At 41.3% G+C, this 17,152-nt stretch overlaps 1 long non-coding RNA gene across 1 annotated transcript; it reads right to left on the bottom strand.

Moving 5' to 3' along the window:
• Nucleotides 1-9,636: 9,636 nt before the first annotated feature.
• Nucleotides 9,637-16,421, bottom strand: LOC308389386. The gene is made up of 4 exons (XR_013970262.1): nt 16,098-16,421; nt 12,962-13,074; nt 12,792-12,860; nt 9,637-10,212 (listed from the first exon to the last, which is right to left on the bottom strand). It is a non-coding gene; the product is annotated as an uncharacterized lncRNA (long non-coding RNA).
• Nucleotides 16,422-17,152: the final 731 nt, after the last annotated feature.

The raw sequence follows: 17,152 nt of genomic DNA, 5'->3' as shown, positions 1-17,152 counted from the left end.
CTGAGAGGAATTGATTTTTTTTTTATGTTAGAACTTTTGTGGTACAGTTCTTTAAGACAGGACATGAAGAAAGACCGAAAAGGACACTAAAAAACAGTAAAACAGATCTTTATTAACTTACCGGGGGTAAAGAGTAAAAATTGCTAAAGGGGGAAAGAGAAAAATTCATTATCGACAGCCAGATTGGAACAACAGGTGAGTAGTGTGATAGCTGCACTCTGTCAAAGGAGCTTGCAAAGAAAAGCGTCTGGACTTTTTTAAGTTGCTTGAAGACGTTTCACCTCTCATCCGAGAAGCTTCAGTTCTAAGGTCAAATGGTGGGGAGTCCCAGATTTAAACCTAGTGGGAGTATCCCCCCACAGAGGGACAAAAGGACCCCCTGATGATCCTCTAATCGCTTGAGCCAAGGTGTGAAACTCGGTGTGGGTCCCAATCAGCCAGACTTTCATCCAGGTCATCGTAGTTTCGGGTGAGCTCATTGTGGCCAGGTTTCACAATGAGCTCACCCGAAACTCTGGCAGACATAGCTACAATCTAAATTTACACCAAAGACAAGGAGAATAAGACACAGGTAAACTCAATCTGCCACCAATGGGGATGAGAAAGGAACAACAGAAGGAAGTTAAAAAGACACACACACACAAAGCCACATGAGGGCACTAACCTTCAAAATAAAACAAGAAGTAGGGTGAGGGATAAAAAGAGAACAGACAGAAAGCAGAAGAAAGTGGAAGAATTAGAGCTGTTGTTTAATGGGAAAATGTTCTCTTGACTTCTTTCAAACAGATTTTTTATCCTTGCAAGGTTTTCATATAAAAGCATTGTGAAACATGCTTTAGCTCCACCTTTGCATAGAAGGATGTATACATATATATATGATATACATACATGCTGATGTAAAGCAAAGCAAGCAACCTGCAGATCATCACGCCTGGTGCTATCTCATTCCTGTCCTAAGGAGAAAGAGTGACTTTTTCTCTGCCTGAAAGAGGTCCTTCTTTGTAATACACCCTATTCCCTGATTTTACTGTGGATTTCAATTTCCACCACATCTGGACACTGAAAGGCCCCTTTGTGAGATGTGAGAACAATGAAGTGAGAGAAAAAGATAGCCAGCGAAAAAGAGTTCAAACCTTTCCGAATATACTTTTCCTACTGCCAAACTTATATTAACCTCCTCCTGTTCCATTGTCAGAGATAGTGCAGTGCCAACAGGAAAAAAAGGTCAGAGCTGAATAGTGCCATTGGTTTCGTGAGGCAGGGAGAAGCCTGCTCAGTGAACATTAAAGTGTCTATCAGTTCAGATTGAAGATGGTTATTTAGGAAAGGAAGAGAAAAAGAAAAAAGAAATGTCTAATAAAAAGGCTGATAGATTTTTTTTAAAACTGCACTTTTTTTGACTGTAGGTTCACCAATAAAGCCACAGTCAAATGAAAGGAATTAGATCCTCAGAAGAGACGTCTGATTTGCTTGCGCGAATATTCAGCTATCACCTCTCTCCAGCCCTCCTATAAAGCCCTCAGGATTTTAAAAGAGCATTTATTAAAAGTGAGCAAACACTCCTCTCCGGTTACAGATCTGATCTGTAATAAAATTGTGTTTACTGTATCAGTCCCGGAATTAATGAGACTAAATGGTTGGCTGAGTTTATATGTGGAGATGAAGCAGATAATACGTTGAGAACATCTTCAAACTTTCATCACTCTGCCAATATAGATTACTGAAAACTGAAAAGTTACACCACAGTGAAGGGAGACAAAAACACATGACAAAAAAAATTGCAAATGCAAAAATTTTTTTTACTGGGATTCATTGCCTTAAAAGTTTAACTGTCTGCATTAAACAACTAAAACTGCATTTAACTGAATTGTAAAAAACATGGGTCAGCTCTAGGCTGATTCTTTTTTCTTTGTTTGTTTGCTTTTGGCGGATGTGTTTAGTCTTCTTATTGTGTCTGCAGTAAATCTGAATCTTTTTACAAGCTCTGTGCCTTTTAAAAGAAATCATCAAAGTAACCACAAACACAGCTCAGCTGCTGTGGGCCACAAGGGACATAAAACATTATACTCTTATTTTACACACATTACTTTTTTATTGTATGCAGTTATTTATCTTTTGATTCAATTATTTTCTTTCACTAATCACAGCATTAGTGGTTTCAAAAGGGCTTTATAGTGTAAGGTAAAGTGCCTACTGTCATGGTTCTCAAGATCTGGGGCCCGTTCTTCGTACCTCGCTAAGTAGGTTAGCCGGATTAGATTGTTGACGATTTCGCGTGATCCTGGATCAGTCGGTTCCCCGAAGCTCATCCGGGACTTGCTGTCATAGCAACAGAGCCGTAAGCGTAAACCTGCTCGGGAGCAGGTTTACTTTATGTAAACAGGATTAGATCGCGGCCACGCAGGTATGTCCGCGTCATCATACGAAAGCAACAGCGATATTCCACCACTGTTTCACCATAAATAAATAACATCAATGTAACTAAAGACAATGCAGCACCTGATCCATTTATTGATTTCACACAGGTCATTTCCTAAAAAAGGGAAATGTACTATTAACATTCTATTACATGTATGTGATTATTACAGATTTAATTCATATTTCAGAGTAGCAATTGTAAATTACTTCGTGTAATCAAGATGAGAGACCACGGCTATAAAAGCGAAGGTGGATTTGGGAAGCCTGTCGCAGCCATGTCCTGTCCGTTTACGCGAGCCACCCATTGCGGAAGGTGCAAGATTGATAAGGAGAGTCCTCAGAATTCAGCGTATATTGCGGGATAGACAGGATCCTTTAGCTCAGCGCGACAGTGTGCTCATAGAGAGATATCGATTTTCCCGTGAGGGTATTATTCACTTAACCAACTTGTTGACGAGGGGGTGCAGGACCACCACCTGTCTTTTTTTCCTCTGCCCTTTTCTTGGTTGCTGTTATAAACAAACAGATTATTCCAGGGTCTCTTTCCAAGAGACTAAAAGCAATATAAGTGATAAATATTACCATTCTGTAGGATATTCTTATATTTCACTTTTACCTGTTCCCATGTTCTAGTGGGTCCTGTCGTGGCTCTAATGTGAAAGAGGATAAAATATAACATATTATAATATAATGTAATATAATATTGGATAATATAGTGTAATATAATAAATCTACCCTACCGCCTACTGGTGTTGGCCAGAGGGGCCGATGGCGCGATATGGCAGCCTGGCTTCTGTCAGTCTGCCCCAGGGCAGCTGTGGCTACAACTGTAGCTGCCTCCACCAGTGTGTGAATGTGAGAGTGACTGAATAGTGGCATTGTAAAGCGCTTTGGGTGCCTTGAAAAGCGCTATATCAATCCACTCCATTATTATTGTTATTATTAAATTACTTACGAGTTTAATTTGTCAGCAACTTCCTGCCAGCCCTCGCTCCTTGCTTTTGCAGCCTTTGCAGTGTTCCCTTGCGTTCTGATTAAACTCTGAAACTCCTGAAATCCCTCACTCAAGAGTTCTTGCTCTGCTGCCGAAAAATACCGAGCCGAGCGCGCTCCGTCGACATTTTCGCCGACCAATCAGAGGGTTGCCGATCAATGTTTCTACTATCGATGCGTGGCCCCTTTTACGACACCCAGTGATGTCACATTACTGCGTCCAGCTATACTAATCGTCAACAGCAGGTGTGTTCGGGGAACCGGATTAGCGAGCTCACGGTTAGCGCGATGATTTGATCTTGGATGTGTCATTTGATCTTGGATGTAGTAAGCGACGTACGAAGAACGGGCCCCTGGAGAGGCCGTGGTGTGTGTATTTTTTGTCTTAGCCTCTCCCACCAGGGCGGAACTGGACCTTGATTCTCCGCCTCTGAACCCGCCCTGAACACGCACCTGTGGCTCATTCACACTGATCCTGGCAGACTACTTAAGATGGCAAGAGAGGCTGCTTCCTTGCTGGATCGTCACACTACCTAGCGTCAGTGTAGCCTAGCCTAGCCTAGCCTAGCCTAGCCTAGCCTAGCCTAGCCTAGCCTAGCCTATGAAAGTGTTCCTTTGATCTCCTAGAGTTTCCTCCTGACATTGTTTTTTCTCTGCGTACAGGCCTTCTAGACTCCCTGCCCGTCTTCCCTGCCGTCTGGATTTCTGTGGATGTGTGTGAGTGAGCGTGAGCTTTTTGGTGTGGACATTTGGAGTGAGTTACGGATCAAGTTGAAGAAGAGCGTGTGTGTACCCCCGTCTTGGACCTTCCCTTCGGACCCCGCCCTACTCCCTGGAGCCCCGTGTTATCTGTTCCACTGTATATATGTATATATTCTCACTTGGTGTCACATTGCAAATAAACCCTCACCTTCTCTCTAAACTTCAGAGTCCTGCGAGTGAGTCCTCTGCCTACTAATCTGTGACACCCTACAATAATACAGAGAAAACTCCAACAATCAGCCGACACCTATGAGCAAGCACTTGGCAACATTGAGGAGGAAAAACTTCCTTTTAACAGGAAGAAACTTCCTGCAGAACTAGGCCAGGAAGGGGCAGGACAAAACACACATAGTGAAAGAGACAATAACAAACAAATAACAATTGAATATAGAGTGGTTTCAGTGATTCTTGAGATAAGGGACAAAACGTGTCCGCCAGATAAAACCCAATTTTGGGGTTAAAAAAAAAATATGCATACAAGTGTTAACCCAACTGACCAAAACACAAACCAAGGCAATGTTTATACAACAAAACTATGATTTTGCATTTTTTGTACATATATATTTATTCTAAATGGTACAATAGATTAACAGTACCTTAAAAATCCATTGTCCAGAAGCAGGTGTGATAATATTAAAATACAGAAAAAAAATAAAAGTAATGTAAAATTAAACATCATGGCTCTCGTCACTAAGCATTTAAGTCAATACCTTATATAATATCAAAATATGCAATTGAAATTTTATTTTTTACACATTTTTAAGTAATTAAAATTGTGTCCAGAGTTTTTGTCAACACCATCAGATTTTTTTTAAAAGCACAAAGAAATCTGATGGTGTTGACAATCATCAGGAATCAGGAATTATTGTGGGTAGCTTACACTCTGAGGACCCCTTTACCACTTCCTGTTTGATACACATGCCATGAGGTCACTGCTCTGATAAGTTGGGTTTTTTTTTTATTTCACTTATTGCACACCTTTCTGATAAAACCCTGTCACAACTATAGTGTGTCAACATCAAAGTCGATGAAATGCAAGATTTATTTATTTTTTTTGTAAAAAGAGTTTCATTTAGGTAGATTGTAGAGGCCAAAAGCGTCATAAAACGTTCTGTGTATTTTACTGATATTTCTGCTTTACAGATGTGTCGAATATTATCAAATTTGCCTTGTCTTGAATCTCATTGTTTATTTATACATAATCCTGTAAGAAAATGCTTAGTCCTCTGCATTTAACCCATTCACTCAGTGATGCAGTGGGCAGCTACAAATCCAGGATAGATGCTGTTCGTTGGATTTGAACGTCCAACCTTCCGATCATGTGGCATCTACTGAGCTAGCTGTGCCCCGAGAGCTGGTCTTTAAGTGTTGATGTATGAATCCTGCTTCCGGGCCCAAACTACTCTATTTATTAAGGCTGTTGTGCTTTTAACATGTTTTCATGCTTTTTATCTTGTTCTATTGAACACGCCCCTAAAAACAGTCAGTGATCACTGTTGGCCTAACCATCAGAAACCCTTGCATTACCTTTTATCGAGCGTTCATCCTCCAGCTTCACTGTGTTTATGTTATGCTAACATAGCTGTGTCACTAGCCATCACGTAGCACAGCATTATATACCAGCTAGCCCAACTTCAGTAACCCTGTTTAGTTTTCTGTCTTCATTTGTGTTGGAATGTAGGTGGAAACCAGCGAGCTAACTTCTAACTCCATTAAATTTCATGTATTCTGTTTTCATGGATGCCTGGATGTTACACCTGGTAGAGCAGCCACACTGATCATTTTATTAAAGATGAAAGAATTGGACTGGAGATTTAATATATCACTACTTAAAGATGAAGACTTTATTAAATATTTTAAAAAAGAGTGGACTTCATATTTGGACTATAATGACACTCCCGAAACATCAGCTTCTGTTCCATGGGAAGCAGGGAAAGCTGTGATGAGAGGTAAAATAATTTCTTTCTCATCACATAAAAAGAAAAAAGAAAACAAAAATATTCAGGAATTAGAAAAAAACATCAAATCACTAGAAGAAGCCTACGCATCCCACCAAGATCAGGAAACATTGAACAAAATACGCAAAACAAAACTAGAATTAAATGAGATAATTGATAAAAAAAAACAAAATTCTTAGTACAAAGACTACGCCTACAAAATTACGAACACGGTAATAAATCCGGTCAATTTCTAGCAAACCAGCTAAAAATAAATAAAGAAAAAACAACTATATGTGCTGTTCAAGATTCATCTGGGAACACAATATATGACCCGATACAAATAAACAACATTTTCAGGGATTTCTATAAAACGTTGTATTCACCACAAATAAACCCATCTAAAAAAGAAATTGATCAGTTTTTGGACAACATAACTCTTCCAAAATTATTAGACACTCAAGCAATGGCACTGGATTCACCACTGACACCAGGTGAACTCCAGGAAGCCCTGATAAGTATGCCCAATAATAAGGCTCCAGGTCCAGACGGCTTTCCTGCAGAATTCTACAAAGAATTCTGGTCGATTCTAGCACCAGTTTTCTACAGAACGTTGTTGGAAATTAAAGAAAAGGGCAGACTTCCATCAAATATGAATTCTGCAAACATTAATCTCCTGCTAAAACCAGGCAAAGACCCTGTATATCCCTCAAGCTATCGTCCAATATCCCTTATAAATGTAGACCTTAAAATAATCTGCAAAGCTCTCTCAAAGAGACTGGAGAAAATAACCCCCCTCTTAATTCATCCTGACCAAACTGGTTTCATAAAAGGTAGGCACTCATCAACAAATACACGTAGATTACTTAATTTGATAGACTACTCATACAGTAAAAACCTAGAAACTACAATATTCTCTTTAGACGCAGAAAAAGCATTTGACAGAGTTAACTGGAAATTTCTATTTGCAACTTTACACAAATTTGGTTTTGGATCCTCTTTCATAAACTGGTTAAAAATATTATATAATTCCCCAACAGCTTGTGTTAGAACAAATGACCAGACATCCTCCAGCTTCTGTCTCTTGAGGGGCACCAGGCAGGGATGCCCACTCTCCCCTTCACTGTTTGCAATTTTTATTGAACCACTAGCAGCAGCAATTAGACAGAATTCAGTAATTAAGGGCATAAAATGCAAGAACGTGGAACATAAAATCAGCCTTTATGCGGATGATGTGTTACTCTTTCTCCAAAATTCACAAACCAATGTCTCTGGGGTGATTGAATTGATAAACTCTTTTGCAAGAATATCAGATTACTCAATTAACTGGTCAAAATCTACAGTTCTACCGATTAATTGCTCCCTCCATAATTCCTCTTCTACACCACTGCAATCGGGAAATATAAAATATTTAGGTATTAATGTCTCTCCCAAGCTTGCAGATCTAACTAAATTAAACCATATCCCACTTTTAAAGAAGGTAGAAGATGATCTGGCTAGATGGAAATGTCTACCCATATCACTCATGGGAAGGGTTGCCGCTATAAAAATGATGGTCTTACCAAAAATAAATTATTTATTCTCAATGATCCCAACTAAACCGCCACAAGATTGGTTCAGATCTCTAGATTCATGTATGTCCAAATTCCTTTGGAAAAATAAACCCCCACGTATAAGCTTAAAAACACTACAAAAGACCAAGGATAAAGGAGGACTAGAACTGCCTAACTTTCAGCACTACTTCTTAGCCAACAGGCTTCAGTTTATCTCAGGATGGCTAAAACACACCCTCTTAGATGAACCTTGGCTAGATGTAGAACAAGCACTCTGCAATAATCTAGAGATCTCAGACCTACCATTTATCAGCTCAAACATCCAACGACATGAATGCTTTAAAAGCATCAACATCAGCTCTTCTCTGACAGCATGGTGGGAGTTTCTAAAATTGACGGCGTCTTCATTAATCCCATGCAAACGTACACCTATCTGGAACAACCCTGACATATTACAAAACAATAATATGATAAACTTTTCAGATTGGAGTGGTAAAGGAATCAAATATTTAGAACATATACTAGAAGGAACAGAATTTATTTCATTTGACGGACTAGTTACACAATATGGAATCAACAAGAAAAGATTTTTAGAATATCAACAAATTAAATCCATAGTAAAAAAGAAATTTAAACCAGGTCAAGTTGAACTACAAACACCACCAAGTGTGGTTCAATTTCTTACTCTTAAAACCCCCAAATTACTATCCAAAATATACAGAATGCTTTCTAAAACAGATGAATCAATATCACTTCCTATTGCAAAATGGGAAGCGGATTTATCAGTTAACTTAGACCAAAACTTCTGGTCTCAGATTTGCTTAAAAACCTTTCATCTAATTAGAAATCCCAGTCTTCAATTAATTCAATACAAAATATTACATAGAGTGCACTATACAGGTCATCAGATGTTCAAGATGGGCTTTACGTCTACCAACAACTGCTCACACTGCCAAACCAATTCACCGGACAATTATATCCACGCTTTTTGGTTCTGTCCACCAGTTCAGAAGTTTTGGCGCGAGATATGTGAAGACTTATCGAAGTGTCTGAAATGTAACATTCCAACTTCCCCCTTAGTGTGTTTGTTGGGCAGCTTAGATAATGTCACTTCAGAAAAGAATATCGCCCATATGGTTTTCACTGCCCTATGCATAGCCAAGAAAACAGTCCTAATGAACTGGAAAAATAAAAATAATCTTAATTCTAACCAATATAGAAATTATCTATTAGATTACATTAGTCTTGATACACCCTCTGCCACCACATCAGATTAATTGCTCTGGGCTCCTTTGATCAGCTCCATCACCTAGTGGGGGTGGGGGGTCATAGTTTGGTCCCGCCTTCACTGTTGTGATTGGTGTGGGGGTAGGGACAGGCTTAGGGCGTCGGGGGGTTCCCTGGAGGCATCTTCCTTGGGGGGCTCAACCCGGGGTAGCGGTCATGTCCGGTTAGGGGCTCTGTTGGCTCTCAGGTGACTGTTTCCTCGCGGCTGCGTGCAGCGGGGCTAGGGGAGGGTCTGTGCTGACGGACGTGGGTTACTGACCTGGTAGCCTGGCTGCCCCTGGGTGGGTCCGGGATGGGCGTGAGGTTCTGGGGGCGCTCCGTCTCTGGGCTGGGGCCCGAGCCGGGCCTCGGGGGCTTGGGTCCTGGTTGGTGTTTTGCCGGGGTTGTGGGCGGGTGGGTGCATGGGGGCCCACCCCTGGAGCAGGGTGCCGCCGGTGCATCGAGCCACCTGGGGGGCTCTTCAACTGGTGGGGGAGATTGTCACATCTTGCAGGAGCTTTCCTCTCCTCGGGAGCTCTCTCTGCAGGAGGGGGAGATACAGGAGAGGTGGAGGAAGATCTCAGCCTGGGTGTTTATTGTCTTACGTAGTCTGGAAGATGAGTGGATGGTGGGATGGGTGCAGTTTTCTCTGTGGTGGGGTTGGGTGGACTGTCCCGGGCTCTGTGGGGCCGGGAGGCGCTGCTGCACTGGGCCCCGGTCTGGATGGGCCTGGGCCCCCTTTCCCTGGCGGGTCGCGGAGTATGGGGGTGCCTACTGGGGTCAGCGGGGGAGCTGGCCCCAGGGAGGGGTCACCTGCCCCTCCCTTCCTTCCCTCCCCATCTCCAGCTGCCTCCCTCTTCCCGCTCCACCACAACCACCCACACATGCAGGACCTTGGAGTAGGGGTATGTCACCAGGGTGCAGAGGAGGCTACCCGACCCGTTTGTTCTATTGCTCTTGTTCTCTTCTGCTTGTTTTCTTTTTTCTTTCTCGGCGGGTGATCCAGGTGATTGATATATGCATTTTTTATTTGTTTTTTTTTTTCTGCTCATTCTGTTGGTCTTTGTTTTTTGCCCTTCTCCCCCGTCCCTCTTCTCAGCTGTTTCTCTTTCCCTCTTTCTTTCTCCCCTTCTTTCCCCCGGTCGGGTCTGTCCCGTATTCAGTAGGTGAAGATGGAATGAACGGTGGAAGGTGGGCCGGGTGGACCATTGCGGCGGGGCTGGGATGGTCAGTTTGGTGGGGTGGATCCGTTGGGCATCTTTCTTTGCCTTTGGACGGCGGTTCTGATGGCAGGGGAGCCAAACGGGACAGGCAAAAAAAAAAAAAAAAAAAAAAGATTTATAGCTGAATTTAAAAAAAAACAAAAAAAAAAAGAGAAGAAAAAAAAAGATGAAAGAATTTAGACAGTTTGTAACTCTCAGTGATGGCGCAGAGTTCCTTTGACTTAGGGGATGTGCAGCGGAGTTTGGACCTGGAAACGGCTAATGACGTCAGACTTAAAGACCAGATAGCATCTCTATTGCTTAATACATAATCGTGTTGTGAATATTCATCCTTAATCTGTATAAATGCATATGGTTCAGAAAAATTATAGTAATTAGAAATGGTACATTTCAGGCTAGAATTGCAAAGGGGAACCTGTCAGCAGAGGAACGAAAGAGAAGGAACAGGGAGTGTCAAAAACAGAAGAAAAAAAAATAACAGCCAGCCTGAGTTGAAGAAAGAGTTTCTCATAAAGGGAAAGATGGAGAAATAGAGTGAAAAAGGGAAAAATAAAGAACATCAGTGATCTGAAAGAAAGAGAAAAAAGGCAAAAGAGAAGGTTTTGGAAACAAGCACAGAGAGACTCGAGAGAACGAAGGAAAAAAGGAGAGAAAGTACAGCGGGGTCTAAACACACAACCACAGAGTAATTTAGACATTAATTCTGAGTAATCAAGGAGTAGTAGGCAGCTACTTGCTGGTGAACTATTAAGATGTAGAACTTGACATGTGCAAAAACAGAATTGTTATGATGTGTCTTGTGATATTACAAAGGTTGTTAAACTTTAATGGTCATTTTGAAAGAAATATCTTGTTTTCTACTAGTGTGTCACCACCGTTGGATTTGTGTCACCACTGACAACACCGTGTCAACTCCATAATATGGATTCTCGTGTTTATTTTTTTCTTTTGAAGAACCATATATTATATATGAATTACAATACTCCAGCCTCGAAGTAAAAAAAAAAAAAAAGAAGTCTGAACTAGATTTTAAGCATCATTGTGAGACAGAATGTAATTTGAGAGATATTGGATAAATGCAAAAAAGCAGCCCTACATATTTATTTAATATGCACATTGAAGAACATACCCTGGTCAAAAATGGCTCCATGACTCTTCACAGTGTTAGCTGGAGGCCAGGGTGATGCATCTGGTTCAATACAATATTTCAAAATTTTTGGAACTGAAGATGGTAACAAAATGGAATTTCAAAAAAAAAAAAAATAGAAAAAAAAGAAAATTTGTACAGCTCAGAAAAATAGAAGTTTTTAGCTAGATGAAAGTTAAAGTTGTCATTTCTAGACCTCAAATATATGATGATATCATAAGATAAGTCCAGAGTTCTAACCACGAAAAAGCTCAAGTACAAGTCTTCTGCTGAAGCTGCAGACATTTTCATTTTAATGTCAAGTGGTGAGAATTCAAATGTGGTACTGTTAATTTCGGTTCTTTTGATTCTTAGGGCCAAGAAAACACGTCTCAAAAGTGGTCTTTTTACTTTAAAATGATCTGGATATGGAGACTGAGCACACACAGAAACGCCTGCTCACATCAGCCAGTCTCAAGCAGAAAACAGGAAGCCAGGTTATTTATGTACCTCTCGACGTCACATACACTAAGGCTACGTTCACACTGCAGGCGAAAGCGCATCAAATCCGATTTTTTGACCCTATGCGACCCATATCCGATCATGCTATGACAGTGTGAACGGCGCAAATCCGATATTTTCAAATCCGATCTGGGTCACTTTCGTATGTGGTACTGAATCCGATACATATCCGATGTTTTAGAAAGCGACTGCTGTTTGAACGGTCAAGTCGCATTAAATCCGCCTTTTACGTCACCGACACAAGACTGAAGCCAATTATCAGCGCCAGAGAAGCGCCCGAGAAGACATCGCGAACGCTTCCTGGCCATCCAGTGTGGATGTCAGTGAAACTGTTGGGAAGACAACGTAAACATTTTATTTGTACTGTATAATCTGCAGATTCTGACAGAAATCTACAGCTATCTTTTGAAGCACCGCTCCTCTCTTAAACGGCAATAAGGATCATTATTAGGTTATTTACATTATTATGTAAATAACAAAATAACTTAAAGCAAAAATTGGGAAACGTGAAGACCGAAGTCTTTATATTAAGGGCCATCAGTCAAACAATACTGTTGCTCTGGGTCTAAACAGAGCGCGTTGTGTGTGACATCTTCTTTTGCGCATGCGGGCCGCTTTGAGCGTTCACACTAGAGAGCGTTTGCTGTCGCATTTTATTTGTAGTGTGAACGAGCAGACAAAAAAATCGGATTTGATCAAAAAATCGGAATTGAGCATTAAGACCTGCAGTGTGAACGTAGCCAATGTCTCGATCAAACACTCTGCTTAGTTTCACTCTCTGCCTGCAAAAGCATGCACTGCAAAAGCATGCACTGCAAAAGCACGCACTGCAAAAGCATGTAATTTCCTGTCAGCCTGCAACCTAGTTTTACACTGAAGTCTGGGCCTTTCTTATATAAACCAATAATAATCAGCATATAGGCATTTAAGATTATAAATTTAAACCTCAACAGTACAAAGAGAATGGAGAGCTTCATAATGACAGAACCACCTTTGGGAGGCCAGGTTAGACAACTGCTTGAGACTGTTGGTTCGATAGGTTCAGGTGGGGCCAGTGGACCTGCAAAGTAGATGAAAAACATTGACAGAGCTTACTATCAAGTGACCCTGTGGTGCATTGTCTAAAACAAATATGGTTTTCACAAAGATGGAGCTTCTTACCTTACATCAAGTTCTACAAACGCAGTGCCAGGTGGACCTGGCCTGAAAACGCACTTTCCAAACTACAGGACTGCTTCACACGGACAGACCGAGATATATTTGAACACCAGGACCTAGGAACATTCACAGGATCAGTTCTGGACTATATCAAGTTCTAGTATGCGACTAGAAATGTGACTGTGGATAAAAACATTTGGTCATCCAAATCCAAAAGCCCCTTCTCAAAGCCCACGATGCTGCCTTCAGGTCAGGCGACAGAGCTCTGTACAGGGCTGCTCGAGCTGATCTGAAAGGAGAATTAAAAAAGCCAAAGACATACCATAAAAGAAGCAGTTCCATTTGTCCAGCAACAACACAGGTAGGGCATACAAGACATCATAAACCACAGACACTGTGCTGTGAAAACAGAAAACCCGAGTGTGCCGCTGGCAGAGGAGATCAATTGCTTCATTGATTCTGTTTCTTCGGCAGTTCTGAAGTTGGCAGCATGGTGTTCAGAGAGCAACCTGGCACTGAACACCAAGAAAATCAAAGAGATCACTGTCAACTTCAGGAGGCACAGCAATGACTTAGCCTCCCTATACATCAATGGTGAGTGTGTGGAGGGAGTCCACACTTTCCAGTTTCTCGGCGTCCTCATCTCCACTGAAATTACCCGGACAAACAACATCACAGCGGTCGTCAAGAAGGCCCAGCAGCTGCTGCACTTTCTGAGGGTCTCCAGGAAGTACAAACTGGACTCCGACCTGCTGCAGACCTTCAACCGCTCCTCTGTTGAGAGCCTGCTGACATACTGCATCACAGTAAGGTACAGCAGCTGCAAGGTAGCACAGAGGATCATCGGCTGCCCTCTCCCCTCCCTGATGGACATTTATTCCTCCCACTGCCTCAACAGGGCAACAAACATTATCAAAGACAGCTCCCACCCTGGCTTTAACATATTTAACCTGCTTCCCTCAGGGAAATGCTACAGGTGCATCAGCACAAAGACAGACAGACTCCAAAATAGTTTCTTCCCAAAAGCCATGACCACCCTGAACTCACACATGCACTAACAACACAGCTCCACGCCCCAAACCAAGGACTTCCCTCTAGACACAGACTACACAACTACCATCAGCACTGTGCAATATTTAATTTACATGCAATAACTGACTCTCTCTTTTTATAACACTTTTTTTTTATTTTTATACATTTGATACATTTGAATACTGTTCATATGTATATTGTGCTGCAGAACTGTGCACCTCACCTCCCTTTCTTTTCCCACATGTCTGCACAGAGTAAGAGATGCTCTGTATCTCACTGTACTTGTGCATAGTGACAATAAAAGGTTACTATTCTATCCAAGGTTTCTCAAGGTGAAGATCAAAGTCTGCCAGATTTCATTTTGCTAAGTTTTCCCTTTTAGACCATGGTAAAATTTGTATATTGTATTTACTTGATTTAAAAGTCTTGATTACAGTTTGATTATAATCTGGCAGAACATTTGGACTGCTAGAAACGGACTTAGTTTTAAAATGTAATTTAAATAAATCATTTCATCTTATCATGATAACAGGCCTTAGGATTAAAATGAGATACTGCTGACTATAGTTGGAAATCCATCTATTCACTTTAGCTTATCCTTATCAGGGTCACAGAAGGGCTGGGGCCTATCCCTGCTATTATAGGAAAGGTCACCAATCTGATGCAAGGCAATTTAAAATCCCCAGTTACTAGAAGAGGACCCACACAAACACAGAGAAAGCATGCATGGTTGATGCAGATAGGCCCCGGCCTGGTGGTGGGATTGAACTCAGGACCTTTTTGTTGTGAGGCAAAAGTGCTTATACAGTAGATCTGATGTACTCATGGGACAGAGCTTTTGTCCAGGACTGTAAGCACAGCACAACAAACAAGCAATCGGAAACAGGAGAAGACATTAGCATGGACAGTGAATTGGATCCTCCCCCCCTAATATTGTTTTCCAAAGATCTCCAAATTTGATCAGGTTTCCTGGATGGACCTATGCTAGCTAGACATTTAAAGTCTCCTTACGCTGTCAAAAATTAAGCAAAATAAAAAATTTCAGAATAAATAAAATTTAAAAACATTTGTATCTTTCGACTGGGTGAGCAGTACTCAACCCCACCAAAATCACCCATTCACTCAAAACTTTTGTCGGGATTTGTGACCAAGTTAGTAATGATTAAAAGTTCAGAGCACCTTTGTGCTAAATATCTGTGACTCTCTCAACTTGGTTTTTTTCTAATCTCCTTGGTCATAATTCAATGTCGTTTCAATATGAGCCAATTTTTTGGGGAGGTGGGCATGACTTGGAAGCCTATCCAAGGTTTAAATGGTCATTTTTCATATGCTGGACCTTCAAACAATTTCTCTGCTGTTTTTATTACATATCCTTGAATTCTGGAAGCCTTCTACCATAATTTACTACTCAAAGCCACAACGTCTTCACAAAACTGAGGTTTTTTGCAGGAAACAGAAAGTCACAGTGGTTATAATTTGTGATGTGTGTATAAAAATAGAGTATTGTCTCAAATTGTCTTCCAGCAGCTGAAGTGGAGGTGCCAAGAAGGCATGTAGGGTATAAAAGTCATTAGACTCAAGACAGAGTACATGTGGGTGAATGAGAGGGGGGCAGGGTGAAACATGAAGCCGAAAGGAGTAAAGTTAGTCAAGAGGGAGAGTTTAAATAAGAGTGTGAAAGCAAAGTTTTACTGCGTGACTTCCAGTGTTGGGAAGGTTACTTTTAAAATGTATTCCATTACAGAATACAGAATACATGCCCCAAAATGTATTCTGTAACGTATTCCGTTACGTTACTCAATGACAGTAACGTATTCTGAATACTTTGGATTACTTAATATATTATCATGCTTTTTACAACAACGTGAATGTACTATTGCTGTGTGATTTATTACTATTACTGAAGGTCCGCGACTCCGAACTGTAGTAAAGGGACCTCTGACTAATACGGCGGGGTCCCTGTAGCCGAAAAATAGCTTTACTTTGTTGTGTGGGTCAACTTTTCTTGCGAAAGACAGAGAGAGGCGTTGAAAGACTGCTCCAACGGAACTTATTGTTTCGGAGGAAAACACAACGGTGTACAGTCGAGTCTTAATAGCTTACTTACAACTGGGCTCGTCAGGCACTCTTCTTGGCTGCAGTGGTTATTATTATATTTACATGCTTCCAGCTCCCGTTTTTCCTCGATGACAACTCGTACCTTTCCACTCGCCTTTTTCTCCCTCCTCGCGCTCACAGACACATAACGTGTATGGCAGTCCATTCTCCCTGCAACACGGACTACACTGCCCATGATGCTACATTCTTTAGAGCTATGCTTGTAGCATTCTGCCTGTTAGCTTAGCACAACAACAACAACAACAACAACGAAAAGGCGCTCTCTCACCCAGGAAACACACAGTCTCAGAGAGAGAGAGAGCGTCGCCCTGTAACCATGGCAACCGCAACGCTGCCGCCTGGAACAACAGAACGTAGCTTTCAAACAAAACCCAAACAGTCCTGACCCGCGACAAAATGAAACAGGAAAGTACCGCAGTGTAATCCATTTATTTCAACAAAGTAACTGTATTCAGAATACCACCTGTTTAAACGGTAACTGTAACGGAATACAGTTACTCATATTTTGTATTTTAAATACGTAACGGCGGTACATGTATTCCGTTACTCCCCAACACTGGTGACTTCAAACAAATTCCAGTTTTTCTCAGTGTCTTGTTCTGTCTGAGGCCAGAAAAGAAAATTGCTAATGTAACCTTAATGCGCTGCTGCCTGTTCTAAGGTTGGTCACAGCTGGAAGACGTCAATTTTAAACCCTGCTTTTGGGTTTGAGAAGAAGCATGTAGAAAGTAATTGTAGCATGCACATGAGGCCTGAACTGGGGCTTTAAAGTGGCACTACTGAGGCAAAGTCTTTGCGCCACCTGCACTGTGTTCCTTATTGGGGGACATCATGTTCTGTTTCAGAATAAGCTGTCAGCTCTATCTCTTTTCTTTGTTCAGCAGAATGCAGATACACCATTAAAAAAGCCTCCCATAGTCTGTTATTTCGGATGTTACATCCTCTGTATAAGCTGTATTTGCATTGTGGTTGCATCTGTGGTTAAATCATGTCTAATCCTCTGCTAACACAGCAAGGGTTTAGAAAAACTACCAAGGAAACATC

This window comes from Rhamphochromis sp. 'chilingali' (genome assembly GCF_963969265.1).
Source record: "Rhamphochromis sp. 'chilingali' genome assembly, chromosome: 21".
NCBI lineage: Eukaryota > Metazoa > Chordata > Actinopteri > Cichliformes > Cichlidae > Rhamphochromis > Rhamphochromis sp. 'chilingali'.
The sequence above is the reverse complement of the archived record's forward strand: the minus strand, read 5'-3'. Positions and strand labels throughout refer to the sequence as shown.